The sequence below is a fragment of the Asterias amurensis genome, chromosome 15 (assembly GCF_032118995.1).
Source record: "Asterias amurensis chromosome 15, ASM3211899v1".
Taxonomy (NCBI): Eukaryota; Metazoa; Echinodermata; class Asteroidea; order Forcipulatida; family Asteriidae; genus Asterias; species Asterias amurensis.
The window spans coordinates 13,423,395-13,443,237 of NC_092662.1; the positions used below are offsets into that span (position 1 = coordinate 13,423,395).

At 37.7% G+C, this 19,843-nt stretch overlaps 1 protein-coding gene across 5 annotated transcripts in view; it reads right to left on the minus strand.

The window, feature by feature from the left end:
* The window catches only part of LOC139947932 (discoidin domain-containing receptor 2-like), a 64,372-nt gene extending 45,010 nt beyond the window's left edge, over positions 1-19,362 (minus strand). For 4 of the 5 annotated variants that reach the window (XM_071945804.1, XM_071945803.1, XM_071945802.1 and 1 more), the window contains exons 1-2: positions 19,253-19,362; positions 6,811-6,903 (exon numbers count right to left, since the gene is read on the minus strand). The gene's annotated coding sequence lies outside the window, so the exon portion shown is untranslated. Of the gene's footprint in view, positions 1-6,810; positions 6,904-7,466; positions 7,574-19,252 lie in introns of those variants that run through there. The other variant, XM_071945798.1, reaches the window with a different exon arrangement.
* Positions 19,363-19,843: the final 481 nt, after the last annotated feature.

Genomic DNA, 19,843 nt, shown 5'->3' on the forward strand with positions numbered 1-19,843 from the left:
TAGGGGAGTTTGTCACCTGATGAGTTCCACGAACTAATACAGTACATGAAAAGAACAGTACACCTCTCTGGTATTTAAGAAATAACTACATGTAGTTCACTGGTATTTCATTGGAACTTGGATTTCCTAGAGGCCTAAATGATGGAGAACGAAAAAAGGTACACATCTCTGTGCTAAACTTCTATTTCAAGTAGTGTCCTCTGTCAATGATGTTATGACAGAGTTGTCCCCAGATCTCCCTGTCCCTGATGCATGTAGATATAATGATTAATATTATTTATATATTTCATACTTTGTCAACCTGTCTATAGTATTAGCCTATACAGTAGACCTACACATACATAGCCTACATACCATGACATCTCTCAAATGCTGAAAGTATTGAAAAGAAGCAATTTTGAGACCACACTATTTCATCATTATGTATAACGGCAAATAGCAAATTTTGAATTCTTATTTCAAAATTAGATTGACAGCCTAAAGTATGAAATGTAGGTTACATTTGTGTAAGTTGTGACCTATTCTGAAAATAACCAAAAATAACCAAGCCCTCCAGTCAATCTTAGGTCACTGTAAATCCATTAAGAAAACTCCCCAAAACCACAGCCTTTAAACTCCTTTTGATGTATAATCTTACACTTGGAGTCTCTACATAACCCATTTTAACCGACTTGCCACAGACCAAATGCAGCTGCCCCAATTCTTCTGCCATCAAAATAATCCCATAGCAGAGAACGACCTGCTGTCATCATACCAAGGAACGACATTCTTGGCATGGTTTGCACCATGGAGGAGGTAGCCCAATAATCCTTAGTGCAAAAACAGTGGCAAAAGCGTGCAATGTCTCCAAGACACAACACAGGCCTGATACTTCATGGTGGCAGCAAAGGCAATTGCCTCCATGCCCCTGCCCTTGAAATGCTCCAGTAGATTGGCAATTTCCTCAAAGGGTGCCCTTTACCAAGGAGCAAATACATTGGTGCCCTTGATGCCCTTTCAAAAACGAAGCATACAGACAGGTCTGACAACACCATACAACACAACAACACCAAGTATCCCCATACATTACATTTCCTGGAGAACTGAATGTCCTTGTACTGAAAACCACTTTGCAAATTGGGTATGAAATTGGAAGAATGTATCCCAAAATTTTGTTTTGTGTTTCCTGTAAACAAGTCATTTTACACATGTCAACACCATGACATCTTGAATGTCAACAAAAGAAGCAAGGGGATGAAACATTACAGCAGCTGATAAGCACAAAACCAGCCATGGTTCCCCCTCCAACTTTAACATTTTGACCATTTTAATAAAGCACAATAGTTCCACAATGAATTTTTGTTTTCTTCATACGAACACATGTAGGTTATTTTTCTCCTATAACCTTCTAAACTTTCAGTCTCAAGTTCACACCAAAGCTTGGGAACCAAACTGTAGGAATTCATTTTGCCTCAGGGGTATAATGATTCCAAGGTGGCCAGGAACCTTTGCAGCATGAATTCACAGACATTCATCGTGATGGTTATGTTCATTCACTTTTACAAGCTGTAGCCTGTAAAATTATCAAAATATTATAAACATCTTGAATCACCCCTGAAACTTACCCAGAAGCATTTTGATTGTTTGTAAAGGAAAACTTGTAAGAATGAACGTAGGGCCTACCTAAAAGTTGTTGTTTTGGTCACAGGGAAGTTTCTATAGCCTATAGTAAATTAGTCTTGAAGTCAAGACGGTAATTGTTAAGCGCGGTGTGTAGTTACAGCGCGGTGTAGCTGCGGGGACGATACACACACCCTCGATCCCAGTATGTGCGTGTGAGTCAGTCGCAATTCAAGTTAGAGCTGCCTCGCGCTACCTACGACGTCTGCATGTGTAACATCGCACTGTGACTGTTGCATGAAAGGCAGACAAATAGGCAGCGCCTAACGACTTGTCATCAAGTCTAATAGTAAATAAGAACATCTTCTGAGAAGGAATTTGTAAATGAAAGGTTCATGATCGCTTACTTCTGATATAACCGTTGAGATATTGAACATTTCAGAAGTTAAACCACTTGAAAATATTGACCACTAAGCAGGTGGGAACCTTGGTTTCAGAATCACTTACTTAACTACTTAATAATAAGGGCCTGTTTAAATAAAACAGGATGATGTGAGTGGATATGAGAAAAGTGAAAGTGCCTTTGAAGTCCACAGGAAGTGAGTGGGTGTCAGGCTGGTTACAATTAAGTCCAGTTATTACTGATTTTTCTGTAATGTTAAATCGTACCCAGAGGCATCACCTCACGCAGGGGTCAAGATTGGGCTGGTCTGGATCTTAAAAGAAAACTTCAGGGTGTTCTAAGAAACTGGAAGGTGTGTTCTGTTAGCAATATTAACTGTTTACTGATATGTTCCATACCAAAAGGTTGGGACTTTACCAGTTTGAGGAATTGTCTTGGGACTTTGCGGGTTGTAACATCAAACGTTGAGTTGGCAGAGGTTTCTATGCCATACACCCACTCTTACAGGTCATTCACACTTTAATTAAAATCAAAATGTGCACATACAAGTAAATATGTCTTACTGCATGTGTACTTTCAATCTTGTGCTTAGGTTTAACAATGGAGGAGAAGCAATAATTTCCTTCCTCCATTGGTTAACCATGGGTTACATGACTGACATACAGTAAACCCACCTGGCTAGTTGTACAAGCAAATCCTACTCAAGTAAAACCTTGAGTCTTTCCAGAAAAGGAACCATGGACAAAATCAAACAACCAAGACTTAGACAACTTTTCTCTGAAAAGTCCTTCACGTTGAAAATCACTGAGAAGTTTGCTTTTAGGGCCTATATACAACAATTAGGGCCTTTGTTCTAACAAGAGAAAATTTCACTAACTAAAAATTTACCCATAACACTAACTAACAATTAGCACACAACACTTAAAAAACAAAAAAACCATTAACATCACAGCAATTTTCATGGTGCCCTGTGCTTTTTTCTCTGGTGCCGTCTGCAAAATTCCAATACGATTCAGATTTTCCTCATAGAAGTGCCCCCTACAAGTGGAAAACTGTTGTGCCCCTTCATTTCAAAGCCTGAAATATGTGTGTTAGATTTTCATTACAAAGTTATAAACCAGATTGCTAACCACAGGGGAAACATTAGCCAAATATTTTGCACATTTGAACTAAATCTTTGAAATCCTGAACTTTTGAAATATCAACAGGTTACATGTATGTGACTCACCAGATAATTATGTAGAGAGTTAGTTTACACAGACAAGTGGGTGAATTTATTTACATGCATTTATCTGCTGTTTATTTCAGAGTACTTTGTTTGTTTGCTTTCAGATAACTGTCTTTGAACACATAAAAGTGCTCCTTTCCATAGACAAGGAATAAGAGTGATTGCCTTTTAGTATATGACGACAAAAACTTAGCGAACTTTTCTAAAGGAAACTTGTGCACTCCCTTACTGTGAAATAATTAGGGTTTTGATTATCGGGCGTTTCTTACAAAACAAGTCTTGCCATGCGTAATGTTTGCGCTACTGTTTTGTTATATGTGTATCAGGCCTGCCAATCACCTATGGCCATCCTTTGGTTTCATTACCAGAAAGATTTAATATGTCAATTTCTCCGCTACACTTCTTGCCAACTAGAGTAGGCCTAATGGTACATCAAGATGTGTTCACTATTGTCACGCACACCTGTTTTATCAAAAGAACAGTGATCAGCACATGCCATAAAACAAAACTAATTGCCTCAACATTAGGGTGTAATTGACATTTAATTACTTGGCAATGCAAGGAGTTAAGCAATTTACACCTTATTGTGGTAACAGGGATGACATAAGACAGTAAATCTTATCATGAGGTGTGCTGTCACTGTCTTGTGATTAGGTTTTAACCATGGGGTAACAGGACACATGTACAGTAAGCTTACCTGGCTAGTTGTACAAGAAAATCCTATTTAAATAAGACCTTGAGTCTTCCTAGAAAAGAACCATGGACAAAATCAAACAACCAGGGCTTAGTTAGAGAATTTTTCTTTGAATTGTCCTTCATTGAAACCACTGAGATTTTGATCACATGTAATGTGCAATGTGACAGCTGTCATAAACCTATAGGGGGCCTACATTTTAAAATATTGTTTAGGTTTGTAGTATGGTCAAATTTGTGTATTAAAAAGTTAGTACAATCACAGACAGTGATGTTTGTATTTATAACATACATACAGATCCTTGTCATTTGAGTGGTGGAGCACGCATCACATGTCATCATATATTTTGCCATGATGTATACTACTATGACCCTCCAAAATTTAATATAGGACTAGGAGTCCTGTATGGATAATTGTAGGATGCGATCATTGGGCATGTTTGCAGAGTCATTACAAAATAATAATTCCCTGCACGTTTGTCCAAACAAGACAAAGTTTGTGTCTAGACAGAGTCGTCCGCGTTCTTTAGAAGTTTTTTTTAGAATTTACAAAGTTGGATGGCGCCCCATGACAAAATTCCGTGTCTGTTTTGCACAATTTGTGAATTAAATTCAAATGACATTAAATGCATACGTGTGAGTTATACTTGAAAACAAATATAGAATGTGTTTCGATCATGTACAGTTGTCACAAAATATAAATCATGGTGAAATCTGGCTTTTTCCATTTCACTTGGTTTTACCTTGGTCCAGATATCTGCAACAATGCACTCACAAGCATCCAATTGTATAACATACCAAGTTAAGATGTCAATCAAGATGTGGTTGGATACACCAAATTAAAAGAATGACACCTTTTTGCAATTATTAATCGGGTTATTTACATCGCGTACATGAATTTGAAAACATATGTTTTTTCAATTAGTTTTGAAACCAAACTCCACGAGTGATACATGTTAGGTATGGCAAATCCTTCAGTCTTTGTGTAATTCACCTGTTGAATACACTGGCTGGTGCATTTTATATATATGGAGATGCTTCATACCATTTAGCTCCAACCATAGTGATAGCCAGAGGGGTGTATCATTGTCTTTTGGACACCCTGTTAGAAATTCAATCATCCTGCTCATCTGTCTATCTGTCATTACCACGTACTGTGAATTTATTGTAAGTGAACAATTTGTACACCCAGTTTTTAAATTTCAAGCAAATTTGGACACCCTTTTACAAAATTCTGGTTAAAACCTTGGCTCCAACACTTTACTTCACATAAACATTGAAGTAACACCAGGGGTCCAACCCCCTTACTAGCATTTGACTTGATATTACATGCATTATTAGACATTTTGCGAGGAACCAGTTAACTTTTCACACGTTCTGCATTATCAAGTTTCCTTTGTAGAAAAAAATCTCCAGGCCATAGGGTTTCTCAAGGCTATGAAAACCCTCAAAGGATTTAGTACCATTTCAATTGTTTGACATAAGGTCATCCACAGATGAACTTGACCACAAACTGAGTTGATTGATTGAACCGGCTGCCTCTACTCTTGTCTGCCTTGCAGGTTAAAGTCACAACAAGCAGTCAAAGAATTCATCAAAAGCGTTGGACTTTATTACGGCATGATGAATACAGAAATTAGCTCAATGACAAAAAGAGGGAGGGGGTTACACGAGCAGATGTTTCAGAGCTATTTTCAATCTAACTACATGTACAAACAATGTTTTAAGTCACATGTTGCTGCCTCATGTTAATAAATTTACAGTGTCTGGGAACAAGGACAAAATTATAGTTTTATACCACTGCTTGAGATACCCACTGCGCTACTGAAAAGAATCCATTGGGCCAGTAACCCCTCCCCCCCCCCCCCTTGTATCCTGGAAACAAGTTCAAACTGACTGGTGTACATTATTGTGAGCGAACATCTCCCTGCACTGTTGGATTCATACTGTTACAAGAATGTGTAGCGCAATAAATTTGCCGACTATATGATTTATACCTTTTTCAAGTGGTGTGGTTTACTGACCACAATACCTTCTCAACCTTTGGTGAACTAAAAAAAATTGATTGGTCTTACAGTGATTGGCAATAGGGTGACAAAGAGGTCACAAAATGATCATCAAATTGACAAAATTTGTTCATGATAGGATAGACATGTCAGACAAGGATGCAGAAAACAGAAATTACATACAATGTAAAGTGCTTATCACATATTGGTGTTAAAATCTAATCTAAATAGCATTCCTAACCTGATGCAATTTAAGTTTCAATTAGATATTTTTGTTGCATTACCAGCTGCCAATTAGATTCAACTTGTCACAGGGCATGATTTCATAAAGCCTGGAAGCATAAAAACTTGCTAAAATTCCATAGCATTAACATTGTTGCAACTGGTGCCCCACTCATTTTTTTGTTAAGCAAAGAAATTTGCTAAGCAGTTTTTTTGCATAACACTAACAGCTTAATAAAATTGGCCCAAGCCAAGCTCTAGAAAGTTAATAATCTCATCCTCTTCTTCAGGATCTTTTTAGTAATCAACGATATCACACTGTTATGTTATGTTTTGTTTAACTCAAACTGAATTTATATATCAGTTTCTAAACTGTCGTAAAATTAAGTAAAGTTTTGAGCTTCGGTGTGGAATATATAAACTTACAACAAGTACTTGATGTAGGTTTAAATTCTCTTTAGGGATGAGAGGGGCTGTGAATAGAGCTGTTGTTGTGCTCTTCATGTTTTAGTCAGTATACTCTGCTCGTCTTCAGGAGAAAGCTGGACTACTGATGGTGCTGAGGCTTAAAGTAGGTAGGAGCATGTAGGAGGGATGCACAATGGTAAAATTATGTGAAACCATTATCAGGTATTGGGTGAACAAAAACATTGACTTACCTTCTACAACTATCTCACATAATGTTGCTCCTGCCAATTTACCACTGCAGTACGTGGCACTATCCTTTTCTCTGAATCGGTGATCAGTTCACGCTGTATGGTTCAAACAATACAAGAATCACTTATGATAATTTCTGAGTGAAAATAAATAAAAAAAGTCAGCAGTAACCTGTCACCATCCATCAGGGCTAACCTCCATGTGAAATAAACACTACTAAACCAGGCTGGCAAATAAATCAGTATCACCTGTAAGGCCAAGACACTTCATGGCCAGAGGGACTACTTGAGATGGGATATTTGTTCCCAATAAATATCCCTGTCCCATTTTCACACATTCTCATCGTTTCAGTTGTTCGAGAATCTGTTTTACTTTCCTCTCATCATACATTGTGCTGTAGGGTGCAGTTTTTGGTTTATTTGGGGGAAATTCTGGGCTCAAGATAAATCAGTAATTGTAAGGGGTTTATAAAAATGGTTGTCTCAGATTTTAAAACAGGAATTTTTATAGTTTAATGGTGTGATTTCTAAATCAAGTATGAGTGAAATCAACCATAAACTGTAGTGCCTTTAGAATTGAAATTCAATCAATCCAAAAACACCATCCAGTTCCGACTTCAATGTGAAGAGTAACACAAAAAGAAATTTTTAAAATTTACCCAAACAAAATGAGAGCAATCACAACTTATCAGGCTGTAAAATGTATGCCTGATCTCACCACAGAGGTGATCAGGAAGGAATCACACCAACAAGAATACAGGTGCACTTCTCCCACACTCACAAACATTCAGAACAAACATGATATCCACACCAATTCTGCTGATGCAGCTTTACTTTCAAAACACGCAGGCGCTAATCAGCCAGCAGCAGGTTCGGGTGAGTCACTCATAAACATGCTGGTCCAAACCTTTACACAATATCAGAATAGGCAGAAAACACCACCCAGCAGAGACCTTGGGGACCAACTCCACTACTCCAGACACATTAAGCCCCTATTCAGTAGGCATTCAGTATGAATAGAAACTGCCACTTCAATCACAGACTACTGAACCATTTGTGGTTCTATGTAGTTTTATAAAGGCTTCAACGTAATCCATAACTGACTCAGCTATTCAGCATAGCTGCATCAAAGAACAAGATGCTGCGCTCTGCTTCCTCTGAGCATTATCACAGTTTTGTCCTTGTTGCTAAACAAGTTATTACATTACTAAAGATTTGTGTGGGATGACTGGGTTGTGTTTACATCACACACAAATCTTCCGAATGTAGCAGACCATGCATATAACACTATATGACCTTTCACCTAAAAGTCTAATTCACATTACAACAAGAATTGTCCATAGCAATTTATACCAAACAAATATTTTCTTTAATACTTGTTGTCTGTAAATTAAAAAAACATCTTTGTTTTCACAGGAAGTTAAGTCACTTCTGATAATTATAACTATGGTACAGCGCAGGATTGACACTTCACAGAACCACAGAGCCACAGAGTCAATATGCCTTACAGCCCCGCGAAATATTCCACCACAAATTTTACTTTCCCCCGAGGTTCTTTTTGCAAGGCAGAATCATCTTGCCCTTGATACAGTGAGTAAAGTATCCTACCTGTAGGCCTACCATGTGACATCAGGTTGTTTTAGTCTTATATATTAGGCCAAAAAAAATAAAAAACACCAGTTGATCGTCAAGATTTTTCCAAAAAGAGGAGGATGAGGGCCAAGTATTATTATTATTATTATTATTTTATTTTTTTCCAAGATGGCCGCCAAGTATTTCATATCAAACATGCCACCAAATCTTCAGTTTGAACCCACACGGCAAACTTATTTTATTTTATCTATTATCTATTTGTTGCATGAGGACCCGGGTTAACAGGGTCGGATTAGTAGGCATACAGTAAAAAGATTTGCTGGTAGGCATTCACTAATTTCGTTTAATGAAACAGACGGTTATACTACCTCCATGTTTATACATGTTCGAGAGCATCACGTTAGATTCTGGAAAAACCCATAGTCAGTCCTTTCGAAAGGATGGATTTTAAAAAAACTTCTTGCCAATTGAAACTGTACTTTCTGTTTCCACGTTTCTTACACAAGCCCAATTTCAGTGCTCTTGTTGTAATGTCCACTATTTTGAGATGATAACCTGACCTGGGGGTAAGAGTATCACAGGGAGGGGAAGGGTTTAGTTCCAGCAATATAAGAGCAATGTGGCACTTTCCTCAGATATGACCCTGTTTTCTTGACTGTGCTTTACTGGTCAAAGTTTCCAAACCTAATAAGTAGTTAATATTTTGACCACCCTTTATTTGCAGACAAATCTCCATACCTCTCCTGTATAGGCTAGACACATTGGCTACTTATCCATCCTTTGTGTGAGCATATTCAATTCACCTCAAACTCTTCACACATTCTTGTGAGGCCCTTAGCGGCATCTTTCGGCGGTCAAATTGACTCCACTGGTCCAATGAAAAAGGGGGGTCAACATTGAGCAGTAATTGAGAGAGAAAAAAGTAACACAGTAACACCAGAGCTGACCTGTGGTTTAGAACCCTTAAAGAATTTCAAGAACAGCAGTGGACACAATGAACTTCTTTTTTTCTTTTTTTAGGAGGGGGGGGGGACTTTTTGTACCCAAAGATGGTTATATTTGTTCACCCTTGGGGCATTTAAATGGCAACCAAAGATCACGTTTTCATTTGTACCCAAAGTATCTCAAGAGTATTTTTGTTCAAAGGAAAGATGTATGATCACAGCTAAGGGTCTCTATAGAATCTAGAAATGAACCCCTTCCCAAGATTTATTTGGGGATTTTACCCCAATATGCACATGTACACTGATGTGTTTAGCATGGATAAAGCACTGTTTAATCAGTATACAAGAACTCACTTGTACTCCAAGCGCCAGCCCTTCATCCTACCGAACAGTCTATTAGTCAATATTGAACGTTGACCCAGGCATGGACCAACTAAGCTTGACCCAAATGCCATGTTTGCTGCTTTCCTGCTAAGGTGCCGACAAAAAACAAATTAGGGTAAGTCAACATTTGGGGGTTTCTTTTTAAGGGTGGGGGGGGGGGGGGGGGCAGACTACTGAAATAAAAGATAAATATTGATGTGGGTGTTCACTATCAGTGGTAGGACATTCTTGGTAAATGATCAGATTGGGCAGCCTCATAAGTGCATGGTATACCATTGGTAGTAAAATGGTACCATCCCGCCCCCACCCCAACAGTCACCAACTGCCCCCACCCCAACAGGCAAGGTTTATGAGTCGTACCAACAGAGGATCACCAGTCGCTTCCGCCCACTGCTCCACTGTTGTTTTGCTGTACTGATCAGAACGATAGGAACATTCTAATTGGAGTAATTGGATAGGTTTAGTAATAATTATTCTTATGGGCATGTATTGGAATATTAAAAATGCCAACATAATATTCTCGGTGTAAGAATATTCCATAGTTCGGCACAATGTTGCGGTCTGACAGCAGAATGATCAACTGGACTGCAGACTTAATGTGAACAGAAAACGTTCCTTTGCGCCTACAGTGTGCCCAACTTTTGATACTCCGTAAGGGGGGGGGGGATCAATTTACTTAACAATCACTTTAAATCTTAACTCAATACTGTATTTCAATCAAACTGGGCATGTAGACTTTGGCCAATTAGGGTCCATGTATGTATCCCCAATCTATTGTAAAACCATTACTGCAAACTCAAAAGAAGTGTCTGGAAAATCATTCTGAATTTGGAGTCAACCAAATTTATTGGTAACTGTCAAAGACATGGAAATATCAATTGAGGTCCTGCGCTTGGGGTCACATGTGGGCCATGTGTCAGACACAAGAATTTGCTTACAATACCAGTTCGCTGTCATAATCATAAAAGCAGACTGAATGGAGTGTCAAATTTCAGCATCAATGGGGGAAATGACAAGAGGGTGCCAAGAGTTTCTGTGAATTATGAAATGAATGTAAATATTTGTATAAGATCTTTAAAAAGGCATGGGTTGGGTTCAGCGAAGTTCACTGCGGTTGTATTGTTGTAAATTGAGGATGAATTTACAACTGATGAGGTGAGATGAGGTGAGACAAGGTCATGTCCTCAAGTTTGATCGTGAACTCTGTACATGAAACTGGAAAAGTGAACATCATCATCTACTACAAAAGTGTACATGTGCCTGTTTTTGGCTAAAGGTTTTATTTTAAGGCATTATGTTCAACTGTTCACGTGAAGCCATCTTCTGACAATTTGACAGGTTTAAAAGATCCCTGATACATGTAAATAGCATCACAAATCATCTGGCATTACCACTACATTTAACAAATCAAACTACATTCTTTATGTTATTTGGCATTGAACAAGGAAAAATTTACTATAGCAGGATTTGAACTCACACTCCAGATTTTGGTTCCGGCCAGTTCCGGCACATTAAAAATCTTGAGGTTGTCAGTTCAAATCCCACTCTAGCTAGTAAATTTGTCTGTATTCAACATAAAATTATTTTTAAAAATTACCTAGTCAGTCAGTTTCCATTGTGGTTTATTACTTGGTTCATAATGATATATTGCAGCGTATCCATTGCTTTTGCTAACACAGTTTGCACCTCAAGGCATCTACAATACAATATGTACGAGTGCATACAACAGAGACTGGTTTCCTACAGGGTTATCTACGCTGTAAGTAAGTCAATTAGCGAAGCACACAGGTTAAATCTATACAGTCCAACCATCAATTACAGAGAATACATTATCAAAGTGATGAGTCTCTTGTATAGTAATTGGGTATATTTATGTACTCTGATAATTGATGCACAAATGACTAAATCCAATTATAAAAAGACCTGGGCCCAAACCAATCATGTGGATAAAAAAAGAACAGACAGTTATGATACTCATACCGTTTAATGGCACTTCTAAAGACTAAAGGATGTTGTTTACAGAAATCAGCTAACCAACAAATGTCCATTCTTTGTGTGACTTTCTAGTTGAAAGGACTTTGACATCATGAGTGATAGAGGGAATGGGTTTTGTTGTGGTTCCTTGTCTGACAGCAAATGACTAATTTCGAGCTCAACCAAAATAGCCACGCCACACAAGGTCGAAACCCCTTTAAGTACAGGCCATAATGATGCACTGTACTTTAATTTCTGCTCACTACAATAATTTCTTCCAAATGCAATTTGCATAATGTTACTCACGGTGCATAAATCTAGGTCATAAATATGTGAAATATGTGGCCGAAAATATGAATTATTTTTGAATTTCACTCATTATTTCATTTATAAATTCATTACAGTATTTCACAAACTGATATTGGCATATTAAAGGCAGTGGAAACTATTGGTAATTGTCAAAGACTAGCCTTCACATTTGGTGTATCTCAACTAGCCTAATCTCAACATATGCATAAAATAACAAACCTGTGAAAATTTGAGCTCAATCAGTCATCGAAGTTGCAAGATAATAATGAAAGAAAATCAACCTTTGTCACACAAAGTTGTGTGCGTTTAGATGGTTGATTTCGAGACCTCAAGTTCTAAATCTGAGATCTCGAAATCAAATTCATGGAAAATTAGTTCTTTCTCGCAAACTATGGCACTTCAGAGGGAGTCGTTCTCACAATGTTTCATACCATCAACCTCTCCCCATTACTCGTCACCAAGAAAGGTTTTATGCCAATAATTATTTTGAATAGTTACCAATAGTGTCCACTGCCTTTAAACAATTCTTTAAAATATACTAAATCTTAACACATATACAGTGGCTAATAAGAGTTTTGACAAATGCACACAATTTCCGCTCACAAAATTACTCAGCAACTTGTACCTGACCGCAATGGCAAAAAGAAAATGTCATCAAATGTAGGGGCTAACTTTCATTTAAATACAAATTACAGTGCCTTGATGTAACAAATGCCCATTTTTTCCTAATTTAAGCCAGTGCCCCTGAAATTCTGAATATTTATAAGGGATTCCAAAGGCAGTGATTAGAGCTATGTATAGCGTAATGTGCATCAATGTAATGTTGTGACAGGAGAGGGTAAAAAAACAAGTGAAAGCAGTGGATAGGAAGTGATAGTGTTTCAACAAGACAACCAGCTTCCTTTTTAAGTGCCACAGATGACGGATAAAAACCACTCATTGTATGTATAGGCCTTATGCATTTTAAGTGCCATCACTCCACCATCCTTCCTGGTTTGTTTTGTTTGATAACACGGGAATAACAAATAAATTAATACTGTTAAATCGATTGCTTTTGGAAATTGTAGAAATCACTTATTGTTTTGTATGACAACATCTTCTTCTTGCCCATGAGAAGACAGAAACTAATAAAATATTGTGTCAAAAATCATACTAGTGTCTAACAGTTATATGTTTTATAAAATGAACACAAAGGGTAAAGTAAATACTTCAAAACCAAGTTTTCCACTCTTTTTATCTCTTTTCACATTACAAAGCCCATTCCCAGTAAACAAAACCCCCCAGGAAATTTCTGTGGTGTTTTAACCCCACCTCCACTCCATCTTTGCTTCACACTCAATGCACAATTTCCCTATCAGATACTCAGTAAAAGTATGCTACAATCCCGGCCATAACTCGTTGGGCCCCCCTGCCCCCTTTCAATGTTGGTTCCATTTGCCGACTGTGTTCCGAATTACAGTCAACATTGAGCGGGGGGCGGGGGGCGGGGGACAAATGTTTTGAATGTGAATGTGAATGAGAAGTGCACAGGGAACTGTTGTATCAGGAAAGGGTGGCCCAAGCATTTTGGCCGGGATTGTCTGAGTGATTTTTTTAATTTGAGCGGGGGGCGGGGGGCGGGGGGAAAATGTTTTGAATGTGAATGTGAATGAGAAGTGCACAGGGAACTGTTGTATCAGGAAAGGGTGGCCCAAGCATTTTGGCCAGGATTGTAGCTCCAGAGTTCACTTTTAAACCAGACTCACAATCTGGGAAATTGCTATTTCCTGGGGAAATACGTGTAGCTTTATTCCAGGAGTTTGCCCGGGTTATCAATTCAAAGTATGAAAAGGTGTGAACCTGAGAATTTCCTGGGCAATTTGTCTAGTGTAAAAGGGGCTTTAGTCATTCTATCTGTACTGTCACCATCAGTTGTAACTGTAAATCACTGGACAGACCAAACATGTAAGGGATTTATTAGTTGATTTCTTGCTCCCAATTCATCAGGACTTGACAATGGATGCCAGATGTTTATTATTTTGGAAATGGAAACCTTTGGTAGTCCTGATAAGCACTTTAAACACAAGTCTTTCCTGCATGTTTCCGGCACTGGGTATTGTAATATGTGTGGTTTACATTCCAGGGGAAGATCATATTTTAGTCTGAGGTACAATTTATGTGCGGACACTTTTAGTGTAATGGACTTCTCACTGCTACCATGGTATGCACATGTATTAGAGACATTACCTGTCAAAAGGGAATGCATGTTTTAATTTTAAGATAAGTTTTATCTCCTAAGCATCACAATATGTTTTCTTAAAGATCGACACGTTAAATGAGATAACATACAAAAAATTCAGAATTGTAGTAAAAACAACTTTGAAAAGAGGACTAAAAAATGAACTTAAAATATAGTAATAAATAAGATTGTTTAAAAAAATAAAATAGGCTTATAATGGTCACATTTTCACTTTACTTACTACAATGTATGTTTGATTGTGTTGCCTTAAGTTCATTTATTTTTGTTTCATCAAAATTTGTGTGCCAAGTAGCAAGCTCATTAATGCTGCTTCAACCACATCCTCCTCCTCCTCCTTACAGCTAAGCGTCAAGACCTTTGCATCCCAGGGTTAACCTGCCCGAATTGAGCTGAAGATTCTAACCAAGTATCAGAAGGTGAATTTACATCTTGCCAGTTTTTTAGGAAGACACAGGGAAATCATATTAGTGAACACAGGGATACTCCCAAAAAATTGTTCTTCCATGAAACAGTTCTTATTATTTTCTTCTAACAAGATTGTCTTTCCATGCTGCATCTGGTCAGTCAAGATGCAATTTTGTTGCTACTGTATTTGGTTTCCTAGACTACCACCTCACCACGATGACAGAAGACAGGCCCCAGTGTTTACATCACTCCTGCATCATCTCTTAAAAGCCTTTTAGCAGATTGGACCAGGCAGGCCTGATGATCCTCCATGGTTTAAATTGACTGGGATTTATCATCAGAGTGGTCAATGCACATGTTATTGGTATGAATCAGCCACAAAATTAGCTACAACAGGGGGGTTGAGATTCAATTGAGGGCACCCCCTAGTGGCATTAAAGGATGAGTGTGCTGACAAAAATGCCGGCCACATTTTGCTTAATCTGTACAGTCAAGTTGGACTTATTTGGAGGGATCTTGATTTATGTAGCCTTCATGGCGCAATGACATCATACACTTATCAAAGCAATATTATTTACATAATTCCATAATGTATAGTGTACACAGTGTACAGCAATACAAGCCAATAAATTGCATGTTTGTTTAGATGATCTTCCCATCAAGGGAACTCTGCAAACTCCCACAAGGGGATATAAACACTAAGCAGGCAACAGACAATCTCTCTAATACACACATTGGTTTAAGGTCTGTGATTATACATTGAACACATCAAGAAATTTTGATTCAGTAACCATACAACAATATTTTAGTAATTGGAAAAATATATGCACGTTTATTAAGATTGTAAACAAACGTATATACTAAATAGCTCCATGGTATATTGTAGGCCCTAAACCTTTGCCAAGTCTAGAATCTGTAGTAAAAAATAATCAAATGACCGGGACCCTAAAGCAAAAGACCCTGCCCCTGCTGGCCCTTTATAGACCTTTGAAATCTACGTCAGACCTACCCTAAATACCCAATATATGTAACCATGGCAACAACAAACACACTGCAACATAACAATTCTGATACTCATAAAGTCATATGGGACCATGTCAAACATGATTTAACATCAGACTTCAAAAAATATGTTTGGTGAAATTTGTTTTGCATCTGACCCCTGTCTGATCTTTGTCTGTGTGCGAATCCCATAGCGTTCAGTTTACTTATTATACGATGGCTTGCGATTCATCAATTCTCAATTATACTTTATTCATGTATGGAAGAGCATAAATTGATGCCTGAGCCTTGAAAGTTGTCATACTTTATTGCATTTTTAAGCACACGCTATATGTACAGACAGAGATAACTCTGCAACTACATTGTGTGACACTAAAAATGATATTTTGTTCTTAAAATCTATCCCCCATTGTACCTCTTTGGTACACCAGTGATGATTTCAGGAATTGGTTTTAAAAGTGATTTCAAAATTGTGTTGTCAGAATACAAATTGTGGATCATCCAGTACAACATATGCATGAATTACAACATACACTACACTGATGTGACAATGAAGTCTAACAATAACGAGCATGGTGGAAATTTTCCTGAATCCTTCACAAGAAACATTTTTTTTAAAACCTAATAGTTCTCTCCTTGAGCCTAAATTCATTTACATTGCAAACCATAGTAGTGCATTAAATAACATAATGCTCCAATTGAGTACAATGCATCTTGTACTAGATTGTTTATTACAAAACCTTGAAATATCATAATTTGTTTTCATGTCAATCTCCCAGTCCATTCCAAATGTAATTTCCCTTCATGGTCACAGCTGTTGAAATGCTCAACTCTCCTCATGCAAGATACATTTTCTTTATTTATTTGTTATTTTTGTAATGAAGTTGCTTTGTTTCTCCAGTTCTACACTGTCTTTTTGCTGGCCCTTATTTCAGTGTTCTGGCAGTTGCTTGCGTAAACACCTGCCTTGTACTGACACATCAGCTCCCTTCAAAAGTAAAGCTCTAGAGCCCCTCGGCCAAGTAGAAAGGGAATAGGCAAAATTGATTGATATACATCATGAAAACTGAGAAAGGGATTTAGGAGGATGAAACATGCACAAAGATAAATGCACAGTGTGCTCATGTACTGTTTTAAAGGGGGAGTTTTAAAGACAACCATCTTATAAACAATAAACTTGTACAGGGCCCAGTTTCTATTAGCACATATGCAAAAACAACTCCCTAAGCACAGACAAATCTTGCTTAGCTGGAACAGGTTCCCAGCCAAAATTTCATAGAGTTTATATTGATGATGCCACTGTTTCCAACTAATTTTTTGCTAAGCAAAATGCTAAGCAAAAAAATGGCTTAGTAGGAAGTATTTGCTGCTTAACAGGTTTTCTGCTTTTAAATTTGTTATATCAATATGGGCCCAGATCACAACGACAATTCTGGCAACCCTAATCCTACTGGCAGAAAAACTATCAATTAAAAAATTATGTCTAGCGGTAAAAATCCTCATTTAAAAACTTGTCTACGTTGATCAGCAGTGCAGTAATTCGTTTTCAATTTTACTCTACAAGAATTTCCACCCTTCACTGCCATTTTTGTTCATGCATGCAGAACAAGGTGGCATGTTTTTTCAACACTTATTCTCCTACTCGGAGATGAAGCAAGTTTGTCGACGACCAGTCTAACTGGTGCATCTAATTACTGAAAACATTTTCAACTAAATTAGTTTTCATAATTTAAAAAGTACCTTATAGGGTGGTGGCTGTGCATGCATGCATACAGTTGCAATATTTTCTTTGCATACAGAAGCGGTACACGCTTGTGTACAAATTATTTGCTTATGAATAATTAACTAAATGTGTAGAAATTTCAAGAAAATGAACAGCCTTTGTTCATACACAAGGTCATAATGCGTTTAAAAAGGAGTGGTTGGAATTGGATTCCCAGCGTACTAGATTTGGCATCAACAGTGTTCTTCCTGCATGCAATGTACATTTCACAGCGTGATTTTGCAGTGAATGTTCCCATAGAGCCTTGGCAATCTATAGCCAACAATGCAAGTCAATAGGGGCAGGAACCAATTATCTGCCTGTTGATGGACAAACTAATCTCAGCAAGCCACAGACTCAACCAACCTTCAAAATATCACTGCACTAATCTAACATGTGCTATATTATAACTAATAAGAACATGTTGCTTGCCTACATACATAAGACCAAGGTTTTAACAACATGTATTGTGCAAGATGAAAGTTTGGAAAAATGTACTGACAATCAATCTTCAGGGCTTAAAATTACTGTTGAACCAAAGGCCTGAATGGCAAGTGATTTTAGCCAGTAAACTCACGATGACGGGGCAAGCGTGGTGGTCTTATGTTTTTCAATTAGTTCACTGTGTAAATAATTCCTCTGTGAAAAAAAGGTTGGCTATAAATGTTTTAGACCTTTTCGAGAATCCCACCTGGCTGATATTTCCCCATTGTCAAAAGGCATTGTGGGAAGGAACGGGAGGCTTTTTATGCCCCCTTTCTACCTGTTCCTTCCCATAAATCATAATGCTTTTCGACAATTGGCTTTTCGACAATTGGAGGTAAGATTAAGAAGGTGTTTCCTTTACTAAAACCATGGAGCTATACATTCCTTTTTCCTACATAAACAAAAGTTACAAAATGTTACTTACACAATTCTATATTCATAAATACCTCAGACAGTTTCGCTATTCTTATTGTATTGGTGGAGAGCAATAGGAATAGCGAAACTGTCTGAGGTATTTATGAATGGGAATCGGTTTTCAACTAGTGGTTTAAACCCGCCGAGGCCTCGTTCTTAAACCAGGCCTCGTTGGGTTTAAACCACTAATTGAAAACATCTTTATCACATGTTTTTATAATGAAAAAAGTCTTAATCTGTACTCTACTAGTGGATGTTATTTTTGACATAAGCTTAAATAAAACCACTGATCCACTATCATATCATGACTATTAGGCCCTATGTAACATATTAGGCCCTATGTAACATATAATACAAAAATTACCCCAAACAAAGAAAGTTTGAAAATGAAAAAAAAAAAAAAATGTAGGAGAAGAAAAGAAGACTAGTAATACTATTATTAATAGTATTACTACTACACTAGTCTTCTTTTCTTCCCTACTTTTTTTTTTTTTTTTCATTTTCGAACTTTCTTTGGGGTAATTTTTGTTGTGGGTAATTTTCAAACTTTCTTTGCTTTGGCATCATTATAATTTTTGGTGGTAATTTTCACACTTTCTTTTTAAATAAGTAGGCCTAGAGTAATTTTCACAGGAAACATGTCCCGGTAACTCAGGAGTCGTGAAGTTCGACTCAGTTGTTAGTTTTTGGGGCGGCCACAGTGCCCTTTATGATTTAGTATTTGCCTCCCCCTCCCCTGGCCTGGGTCCGTGGCGAGGTTCGTTCCGCGATCGCTTCGTTCGTCGTGGGGGCGACAGCGAAACGTACACGGCAGCGCATGTTGCATTCAGCTGGGGCAACACAGCCAAGTTTGAGTTTACGGGGGCTTTTTTTCATCTTGATTTGAGCACGTGTAGCCATGATATAAATTAAAATTGTATTATTCATTCTCACCTTCGAGTCCCACTTGTAGTTTCAGGTTGATTAAATGTTTGAGTTCCTTCCCGAAATGGACAAAATCAGAGCCGTAGATTTTACAATTCAACACTTTCCGAAGAATCGTCGTTTACTCGTTTTTATCGTCTGCTACCAAGTTCGTCGTGCGCATGCGTATCAAAAGAACTGTTCTATGTCCAAGTACTATTATGGTATGGTTTTTCTTGCTATTTGCCTAGTTCAATAATTTTGTGCTCATCACTTGAAATGTTTTATCACATTTGTATGTTTTATTTACAAGAAATTGTTGTAAACATTACAATTTTACAGAAACCCATGTTATGAATCTGCAAACAAGAACTTTCATAAAAGGGGGAAGTATCATCATAAAAGAGCCGTCAGTATCCATATATCACTGGGTAAGGCTACTACCAAAAGAGGGCGCTATGACACTTTTTGATTCGATGAAGCTCGTTGGTCCCGGCACTGGTTGCCCCAATGATCTCTACTTTGCCCCCACAATGGTCAAAATCAGATTTCGCATCAAGCTCAAGATTTTAAACGTTATAAGATTTTTTCAAAACAATTTTCTATTCACAACTCTTCAGA